This window comes from Chinchilla lanigera, unplaced genomic scaffold (assembly GCF_000276665.1).
Source record: "Chinchilla lanigera isolate Chin_1 unplaced genomic scaffold, ChiLan1.0 scaffold00009, whole genome shotgun sequence".
In the NCBI taxonomy this organism is placed as follows: domain Eukaryota; kingdom Metazoa; phylum Chordata; class Mammalia; order Rodentia; family Chinchillidae; genus Chinchilla; species Chinchilla lanigera.
Window position 1 is genome coordinate 28,122,053 of NW_004955410.1, and position 10,610 is coordinate 28,132,662.

At 47.2% G+C, this 10,610-nt stretch overlaps 1 long non-coding RNA gene across 2 annotated transcripts; it reads right to left on the bottom strand.

Moving 5' to 3' along the window:
• Positions 1-254: 254 nt before the first annotated feature.
• On the bottom strand, positions 255-7,817 carry LOC106147785. Of its 2 annotated transcripts, XR_001232747.1 has the most exons (5): positions 7,613-7,817; positions 3,142-3,276; positions 1,839-1,881; positions 1,210-1,356; positions 255-616 (listed from the first exon to the last, which is right to left on the bottom strand). It is a non-coding gene; the product is annotated as an uncharacterized LOC106147785 (long non-coding RNA). The 2 variants fall into 2 exon arrangements; XR_001232746.1 differs by having other exon boundaries at positions 255-1,356.
• Positions 7,818-10,610: the final 2,793 nt, after the last annotated feature.

Genomic DNA, 10,610 nt, shown 5'->3' on the forward strand with positions numbered 1-10,610 from the left:
TCGGGGAGGGAGAAGAGACCGGGATGCCCGCCTAGAAAGAACCCGGGAGAGAGGGTGGGGCAGAGGTGGGATTCTTGATTCCTGAAAAAGTGCTGTGGCGCCTTCCACCCGGCCGCATTTGCGTTTGTTTTTGTTGTTATTTTGTTTCGTTTTGTTTGGGAAAGAAAAGAAAAAAAGGTAGTTTTGAGTTTAGGAATTGGGATGAGTAGGCAAGGGTTTTTGGGGGATTGTGGGATTGAATGAAAGGCCGGAGAGAAAATCCACACAGTCATGTTCAGTGTCGGGGAAGCAACAACCTGATTCTCAGTTTTGGGTGCATCTCGCTTTTCTAAAATGACACGAATTATTGAGGCGGGTGGTCACAGAATGTGGAGCAGCTTGTCGCTGCTGTTTCTGCAAGGCACGTTTGTATGTCAGGATAATGCAACTGGAAGTTGAGAGCAGGAAGGAGGTTTCACGTGATCTCCATCAAACCTTTCATTTCCGAGACAGGGAAACTGAGGTGTGGGTGGGAAATGCCATGCCCAAGGTCAGCCAGCCGGGTGGGAACAGAAGCAGGCACAGAGCCTCCCGGGCCTCCGACTCCCAGTTCAGAGTTCTGTCCCTCCAGGAAGGGCTGGAGGAAGGGTTTGGAGGGCATGAGGCCTCTCCTCTCCTGCGAGTGGGCAGGTGGGCCTGGTAGGGGGGACCCGTGAGATCAGGGCCTCCTCCAACCATTGATCCACCTCTTTCGGGGTCATCTCTATAGGGCAGTGAAGGTGAGGTCGAGGGGTCTTTCACCACCTTTGGTGATGTCTGTTCCCAAGGCAGAGATACAACTGACATTTAATCAGTTGTGGTGCTGGGGGTCCAGCCCAGGCCCTGTCTGAGCACGCTAGGGGAGCACTCTTGCTGTTTACTTCCTAGTCCTCATTTATTTATTTTTAAAGGAGAGATAGGCTTGAGATTGACTAGTAGGGCCCTCTTAAATAAAGACACAAAAACTGACTTAGAAGTAAACGTGTGGAGGTGTAAAATAACTAGCAAAGACTTCTACTTAACTGATCATCCTGTTCCTGCTGGTCTCACTTCCTGATTATGGAAGTATGTGTTGAGCAAAAGGGTTGGGTTCCGACTGACACTGCCCCTCCAGGAGGTGGGCTGGGGGTGATGTCTGTCTGTCTGTCTGTCTGTCTTTGGTGTGTATGGAACCCAGGATGTCACACTTACAAGGTTATAGCTCCCCCACTGAGTTACATCCGCACGCCTGCATGGTGTCTCTTGACCTGAACACTGCTTCTCTTCTCCACTGATGCGGGCTGTGCTACTCACTTCCTCTATTTTACTGCAAATGGAAGGCCTCCTGAGTTTGGTATCCTGCAAATAGAAATAAACCCCTTCGTTCTGTTTCACATAGAAGCATGTTAGTTAGGGAGTAGCGTTTGCGCTCTTCTACTTGCTGTCGGCTTACTCTTGATAACTTTTCTCAACCCTGGCATCACATTACTTTCATTTTAAGGATTCTCTGTGCTGGTTAAGCCATTGAGGGAAATGGTTCTTTTTCCCTCTTTTGATGTCAGGCTGTGGTTCAATAACCATTTGTGAAAGGCAGAGAGCAAGTTGACTAGAGGATCCAGCCTATAAAATCTTTCACTTCTAAGTGGCAAAGAAGGGCTTTGGCCAGGGTCATGGTTGACTCCAGGGAGAATCCCGCAAATTTTAGACTGTTACCACCAAACTTCTTTTGGTGCAGTGATGGGGAATCTTTTAGAGCTTTCAGTGACACTGCCAGCTGTGGCATGCGTGCCATAGGTTCACTACTACTATCTTAGTTCTGGTAGGTTTAAATTAGCACTTACTTATGTTCTCCAAACACTGTTCAAACAGGTCCTCAGTTTACATCTGGAAAAAGTAAGGCATCAAGTTATTGATAACTTCCCTAAACTACTCAGTCCAGCAGATGTGCCTTGGGTTTCTGTAAGAGGTAGTAATTACTTAGGGCTTAGTGTATGCCAGACTCACTTTAAGTGCTCTTGAGATAGGTATTGTTTTTTCTGTGCCTCCTCTCCCCGCTTTTTTTTCACAGATGAAGAAACTGGCACTGAAACCAAGGTCAGGGAGCTGACAAATGATAGGGCCTAGATGTGGACTAGGCATTCTGTCTCCAGAGCAGTGCTTTTAGCCAAAAGAGCTTAGCCAGACTTCAGCCAAGGGTAACTCTAGTGGTACTTCCATTTATTTTCCCTAAGTAACCTGTCCCCCTCCCGTTTCTGCTGGAGAGATGCTTTTAGTTTTATAAATGATTCAGCTCTAATTAAAGCTTTCTTTGTCTGTACACCTTTCTGTTGCATTCTCTGGTGTTTTTAAAAGCCTGTGGCAGGCCTCAGTGATCTCAACCCAGGGATGTACAAAAACAGGCTTTGTGGGCTACGGCCACTGCCCTCTGCAAATGTATCATTTATATTCATGTATGAAAGCACATACATAATTTTCTTCACATTCTAAAAGGGTCATCCATGATGGAAAGAAAGGGTAGTAACGAGTCTTGTGTTTTATAATCTCAGTTTGCAAATGAGACAACCAGGGTTCAGTGGAGAGGGAGAATAACTGAATCTGCACTACACAGCTATTTAGAGGCAGATAGGAGACTCACACTTAGGTCTCCTGTCTTTCCCTCTCATGTTCTTTCCCTTACACCCTGGCATGGGAGGGGGATGGTCTTCACCCCAGGGGAGGACCTATCCTCTGGATTTCCAGTTACTTTTTTTGCTACTCCTTCCAAAGGTTTATCCCAACCTCCACTCCCCAAGGTAGAAGTTGTATGTAGCAAGAAAACTGCTTAATTCAGAAGAGCATATCCTAGGTCAGTGGTGGCAAACCTATGGCACGTGTGCCCCTGACGGCTGGCTGTTATCACTGACAACTCTAAAACGTTTGCCATCACTGTCCTAGACCATGTGATCTTCAAGCACTTAGAAACAGTCAACACTAAACTCTCAGTTTAGTTTTGTTTCCTGGGTATAGTGCAAAACTAATTCTGAACCCTTTGAATGCCTAACCTAGGCCTTCTGATACTGATAGTCCAGATCTTGTTTATTTAGTTTAGAAAGGTATATGTTTTCTTACACTCAAGTAATCTGGCTGGTTAACAATGGAACTTACCATGGCCAGACTGGATCCCTTAGGAAGATAAGAAAAGGGAGTCTTCAGTCTTACTCTGGTGCAGGTGGGAAGTTTCTAACAAATTTCTCATCGCTCCTGGGAGGCCCTCCATTAGGAAGTCCTGGGTTTCTGAGGCTGGAAGAACAGAAAAGGGATGAGGGGAATAAAATGGGACATCAAAGGGCAAAAGCAGATTTTGCCTAGGACCAGTCCTGTGTCTGAGGAATGTGACACAGCTTCCTGCCTCGCTTCCAGGAGCATGTTATGTTTGCTTGGCATGATGACATGTTCTAGGAAAGAGATAAGGACACCTGTTCAATACTCATGTATGACACACTGCCCTGGGCACTTTGCTTTACATTATCTCATTTAATCCTCTGAAACAGGAAATATTATATCCATTTTCTTTTTCTTTTTTTTTTTTTTTTGGTTTTTCTCCGGTACCGGGAACCAAACTCACGACCTTGCGCTTGCCAGGCAGGCGCTTTTTGCCGCTGAGCTAAATCCCCAGCCCCTATATCCATTTTCTATGATTCAGACAGATTACGTGACTTGAACCAATGGGGGAGACAGGATTTGAGCCCACAGCTGTTCCCATGCCCATTCCCCAGCCTTCTATTTTAAGATCCCATTATTGTGTTCCCTTTTAGAGCCAATGGGCATTCTCTCCGATAAGGGAAACATTTAAAAGCCATACTTGGTGCATTATTAGATATGGGACTCTGAGGTTTCCAGATCCTCAAACATATTCTATGCAGATAAAGGGTGTAATTTGGGGGCTGAGTTAAAAGTTTTTTCTTGAAAGTCATGGACAACCAGGGCTTTGTCCTGGTTTCTGTATAAGAACCAAGAGGTTGGTACAAAACTTGAAACATTGAAACTTGGAGATCAGAGATGCAAAGTTATTTTCATCATTTTTTTTCTAACCTCCTTTTCCATTTTTCTGTCTCAGATGTGCATTTTCCTACTTCGTGCCTTCTTTTGCTTTCTTGGTTTTGTTCAGCAGCATTTGGCCAAATTCCCTGGGTATCAGAAAAAATACGAAGTGATACAGTTCACGCCTCAGGAGCCCAGAGCTTAGACAGCTGTCATGGGTGTGGGGCCTTGAAAGCCACTTCCTTTGCACTCAGACACAGCAGCAGTGACAGTGGAGCCTCCTCCTTGGCAGCCCAAGAGCACCCCCTCATCGGCGCGGTGTTTTCCACGTGGCCTGCCTCTGTGCGCAGCTGGCCTCGCCTTCACATCTTGCACCGCGTGTCTCCCGCGCGGCACGATTCAGCCCGGCTGTCCGCTAAGTTCAGCCCGAGCCCCTGTGTGATTTACTCGTCCTGTGTGTTGTATGCTCTTTTCCTTTGCGTCCGTCAGCGTGGCTTCTTTCTCCGGTTCACCCACAGTCTCTGCGCCCCCTGCCCCTCAGTTCCTGTGGCCACACTTGCTGCACACTCACAGGAGCTGGGCTTGGAGCCCCGAGCCCATTTTGTCAGCTCAAGGCTGAATCTGTTTCTTAGTAATTCATTCCGGCGTGCTTTAGCTATTGCTGGTTATGAGACCCTCCCCCCATCCCATGTTAGTGGGGTGCGTATTGTAAGGACACCGAGGCAACTCAAAAGAAACTGCTTGAAACTGGAGAGTCAGCTGGCCGAGTTGTTGTTTCCCTTATCTCGCAAGGGCCTTGAGGTCCCTGCCTCCCTTTCCTTGGGATGTACCCACTGGAGCATGCCTGACTCAGACGGCACAGAACTTTCCGCTCAAGTGCTCGTCATCCTCTTCAAATTTTTGCCCTCGTGATTCTGAGCTTCTCGGATCCCTACCTCTCTGGCCACCTTTGCTCTTTTCCTCACCTTCCCTGCCTTTCCCCAGTTTTAGTTCCTCATAGCCTATCTTGGGTCCTCTTCCTTTTCTCCACGCCTTCTCCACAGATCTGTGATTTTCAAACCTGTGTGTGTGTGTGTGTGTGTGTTACTAGGGATTCAACCTAGGGCCTTTGCATGAGTTATATCCCAAGCTCCCTAGCTATCTTCCTGCCTTAGCTTTCCACAGTACTGGATTACAGGTGTGCATCACTGTGTTTGGCAAGTTTTCAATCGTTTTTGTGAGTAAGAATTACTTGGGAAATCTGTTAAAGCTGATTTTTAGGCATCGGTATTCTAATCTGGTAAATCCAGGAAGAAACCTGGGACTCTGTATCACATTCCTGGGACTGTGTCACATTCCTGGGTGATCCAGAGGCCATGACAGACATTGGACAAGCTGGGTTTCTTTGTTTGCATAGCTCTAAGTATGGTTGATAAACCACTAACTCCCTCTTGCTGTTGTCAAGCTGTCTGGAGACCTCCAGGTTTAGACATCTAACCCCGAATTTGCCTGTGGCTTCTTGGACTTGTCTCAGACATCTCAGTTTAACTTGCCCAGCACTGTTGCTCCTCCCCTCCCCAGTTTTAGGAAACGTGAAACTTGACAATTTTGAGGGGTCTGTGAGAAAGGAGAGTTGAGAATCATCTTAGTTACTTTTCTTGTTGCTGAGATAAAATACCCAACACCCAAAGTTAAAGAGAGAAAGGTTTATTTAGCTTACAGTTCGTAGAGGTTTCAGTCCATGGTTGGCTGGCTCCAAGGCGGAGTAGCACATAACAGGGGCAACCGTTCATGGCGGTGGAAGACAGCAAAAGTAACCAGAGAGAAAGGAGGAGGCAAGCCTCTTTCTGCCCCTTTTATCTTATCCAGACTGCTGGGATTAGGGTAGTACAAATCCAGTCAGTGGACTGACCCAGCAGTCACCTACCCTTAATCCCAGCACTCTTAATCCTAGCACTGAACCATGAATCCATCATTAAATCTGTTGTGTAAGACCATGAATCAGTCACAAACTCTAGATGCAGCTACCTCCAAAAGAGCCCCATCTAAAAGTGCATGAGGCTTTGAGGGGACATCTAGACACAAACCATAGCAAGAATATAAAATGGGGTATGGGAAATGGAAAGGGACTCTACAGTTGTGGGTTTAGGATTGAGGTTGTTTTTTCTTTTTGTCTTTTTGAGACAGGGTCTCACTATGCAGTTCAGGCTGGCCTTGAGCTCACTTTGTAGCCCAGGCTGGTCGCGAACTCAAAACGATCCTCCTGCCTCAGCCTCCCGAGTGCTGGGATTACACGTGTGTGCCACAGGATTGAGTTTTAGTTCATTCATTCATCCGAGTTCCCTCTTGCCCCCAGCCATCTCTTGGGCCTTCCCTATGGGAACAGCGCCCATACCATCCACTCATCCAGGCCTGAACTTGGAGCCATGTCTCATCTTCACCCCACATCTGAGCCACCTCATGATCTTGGTTGCTTCTCTGATCCTGTGCCCCCTTATCTCAGGCAGATGTCACATATTTTCATATTAGCTTCTGATAATTCTCTTATTCCTCCTTTTCTCCCTCATCTTCAGTTTCCTGAAGACAGCCAGAGTAACTTTTTTGTGGGGAGGTACTGGGGACTGAACCCAGGATTTTCCCCTGGGTTCTTTTTAATTTTTTTTTTTGAGACAGGCTCTCTCTAAGATACTAAATTGCCCAGACTGGCTTAAACTTGAGATCCTTCTGCATCCACCTCCCAGGCTGCTGGGATACTGGTGTGCACCACTGCACCTAGCTAGAGTAAGCTTGTAAAGTACGTGAGTTGGAAGATGTTGCTCCCACTTATAAAGAGCTAATTTGCCCCTGTCCTTATAAACAGCTAAGCCTGGTGGTGGGGTCAGGGGTGTTGATGGATGGGAGAGGGTCAAGGTCAGATCACACTGCCAAGCTGGGGCATCTGGGGGCCAGTCTCAAAGAAGTGGGATGTGTCAGGGGAGACATACCAGAATTATCACTGCACTGATTTCTGTTCCAGTTTATCACCCTTTTCTGAAAGAACTTGGATGTTGTGTAAGCTCTGTGAGGCGAACACAAAATGAGGGTGGCTACTGGTTAGATTTAGATGTTAAATAGTAAAATCAGACTATGTTCAGTTACTGTGAGGGATGAAAGACATATTCCAACTCAAGACACCCCAGAGGCTCATGGTCAGGGGAATTCCAAGGCCCTGCCCGGGTCTTCTGCCAGTTCCTTGGGGTGCAGCTTGGGGAGGACTCCTCTGCTCTTCCTGTTTACCTGTCCAGACACAGAATCTGCCCCTCCCCTCAGTGATGGGGAAGTCCCCCCACCATGGGTTTTGTTAGCTCAGTGGACTTTTCTGGGTTAATGGAGCAGCCACCTGGGGGCATCTTGGGTTCCTTTCTCCCTCCTTCCTTGCCTTTCCCAGAGAACCAGCATCTTTCCTCCCTATAACTATGGGTGTTCTTCTCTTATGCACACAAACCCCACTGATTAAAAGACAAGGCAGAACGAAGGGCTTTGTATGTAGGGAACCAATATCCCTTGAAGTCACAGAAAAAGTTTCCTATTGCACTATAATTATCTTTTGATATCTTACCAATAGAGTAGTTCTTACCTCAAGTGGCATTTGGAAGACCTGAAGGGGAGGCAGGCCGTCCTTGCTATACCCAGAGATCAGGTCACAGCCAGGTTGAGGGGGGCAGCGTCACCTTAGCTCTGGGTACAGTAGTCTTAGAGTAAAAGATGGAGGCTTCATCTGCTTGTCTTCCAGTCATCAGAGCTTGCGAGACAGAGGTCCTTCTGCCCAACACACAGGCAGTTCTTTTGTGGGGAAGTCAGTGTCATAATTTCCCATGACATACGGACGTACTACTTACTTTCTAGTCAACAGATGTCCCTGGTGGTTGTGAAGCCTTGCAGAACTAGCCTCTGTTTTGAGAATTTGGCCATGCTGAGTCTGTAGAGAGACACAGGTCAAATGCCTTTAGATTATTTTCAGTACTTCTGGCAAATAAAATGAAGAATAATAACTTTGATCAGGGCTGATAGCACATGCCTGTAATCCTAGCACTCTGGGAGGTTGAGGCAGAAAGACCATAGATTCAAGCCCAGCTTGGGAATTTAGTGAGGCTCCCATTTCAAAAACTACAAAAGGCCTGGGGATGATGTAGCTCAGTGCAAAGGCCCTGGATTCAATCCCTAGGACAACAACAAAACAAAACAAATAAAACTGCCATTTCCCCCACTTTCAAAGGACCTTTTCTGTCTTATTTCAGGTTTCCTGAGTTCAGGCCAGGCATGGGCTATCCATGGGTACGTGAGCGGATCTTTCAGGGAACGGCGTGATGGGTAACTCATATAGGCAGTTTGAGTTTCAGAGCATGTACACCGAGAGCGTTCTGGTCTCTAAATATTATTAACCCATTTGTCAAAGAAAATACTTGAGAAAAAAAATTTTTAAAGGAGTGAATGCCCCATGATCATGAGGAAGCACCTCAGCACTTTTTACCACAGGGGGACTTGGAAAAGTCCAAGATGGTGACCATAGCTGGGACAGTGAGTGCCAGGCACACTCCTCCATGTCGCTCCATCATGCTTTACAGCAGATCCATAAAGAAGACAGTGACCGTCTTTTTTATAGAGGAGGAGACTGAGGCAGAGAGATTAAACAGTTTCCTTTGCCTAAGGGCAGAATATGAATGCGCAGCCAGGCGGTGTGACCTTGAACAGCTGCACTGTGTCTCCCATTCACGTGAGACTCTCCTGTACCGTGCAGGGGCACTGCCTGCTCACGGGGGAAATCTGCCTGCCCCCACGACTTGCTAGTTCTCCGCGTTTGGATCAGTGTCCCTTTGGGTGGATCCTTACTTGACCAGCAGATCACATACAATTTCTTATGCTCCCATTCTTACAAGAAACTGAACCCTTTCCCAGCAGCTGATCTTCGAGACAGAGAGGTGAGTGTGCTGGAAAGATGGGGATTTCCCATGTGTCTCCAGTGCTTTTCCTTTTTGTTTTCTCAGTTTAAAAGTGGATCATGTAATCATGTGTTTTTTCCGGCAAACACACCTATACCCTCTCCTGACCTCAGCTGCACGCGCAGAGGACCGTGTGGATGACCCGTGTCAGCCCACCGCGTGCCCAGCTGGACTCATCTTCTCTTTTACCTCCAAACCCAGGCCCTCCTTTTCAGCTTCCTCGTTCTGCCTGTGGACACTGACATTCTTCCAGTCACTGGCCTGTGAGTCATCCCTGACTCCTTTGTCTCCGTCGCTCCTTCTGTCCAAGCTCTTCCTGTTTTTTTTATGTATTTTAATAGTCTTTATTTTTTTAGAACAGTTTTAGGTTCACAGCAAAGCTGAACAGAAAGTACAGAGCTCAAGCGTCCCCACCCTCCCCATGAATAACCTCTCTCAGTACCAGCACCCTCAGCAGAGTGGTACATTTGTTACGATCAGTGAACTCACGCTGACGTTTCCTGATCACCCGAAGTCCAGAGTTTAGGTTAGGGCTCATCGTTGTTACTGTGTGTTCTGTGGGTTTTGACAAACGGGTAACAACATGTATCCACCAGTACAGTATCATACAGAAGGGTTTTGCTGCCTGCCAAAGTCCTTTAAGTGTACTTTCCTATTTCCCTGGCCACCTCGAGTCCATGAGCTCTTCTGGCTGGTGCTTTCCAGCAGCCCCCAGTGAAGGGCCCGGCGTGGCACTGCTCTTGCCGTCAACCCGTCCTCTATCCGTGCCCAGATGACTCGCCGCCGTTGTATCAGGCTTCCATTTAGTCAGCGCCCCGTATCTGGGGCTTCCATGTCCGTGTGATTTGGAAAAAATAATCAGCAGGCTCCAAAAAGAGAAATTGGAGTTCGTCACATGCTGAGTAGTAAGTAGCACACCAAATCCCTGTGACTAAAGCGATGTGTGTGCGTTGTATTAGGTTTTGTAGTACTCTAGAGATGACTGAAAGTGTAAGATAGGGTGTGCATAAGTTATATGCAAATGCCATGCCATTTTACACAAGGCACTTAGCATCCTTGGATTTCGGTATCGCTGGGATGCGCAGTAGGGAGGACTGTCTTGGAAAACCAGTCCTCTCAGAGGCTGATCATACTGTGTCTCCGAATTCTAAGAGATAGGAGCCTAGCATCCTCCTCTCCTCTTCCAAAGATCTCCGTACCCTAAAATGCCCAGTGCAGCCCCTCCAGAGTTCCTTCTTGGCGATACTCTGCCAGCCCAGCGCCCTCCAGTGCTGGGAGCTGAGCACTTTCCGCCTCGCAGATTACTGTTTCTTAACTACCTCAAGCAGGCCCTGATTTCTGTGCTTGTCCTCATGGAACCTCCAGACCTAGTTAAGTTCTGCTTTCTCTTTGAAGCCTGCCCTTCCATTCTTCTGCTTCCAGGAGCCCTGTAGGCAGTGCTGTTTCTTTGCCCACAGTCAACTTCCATTACAGGTGACCTGGTTCTTATCTGTGTCATGGCATAGCTAAGCCTTAGAACTCAAAAGAATGTTATGTAGCCACACGCGCGCGCACACACACACACACACACACACACACAATTTATTTATTTATTTATTTATTTAAAACCATCCCTAACCAGGAGCAATCTATCAC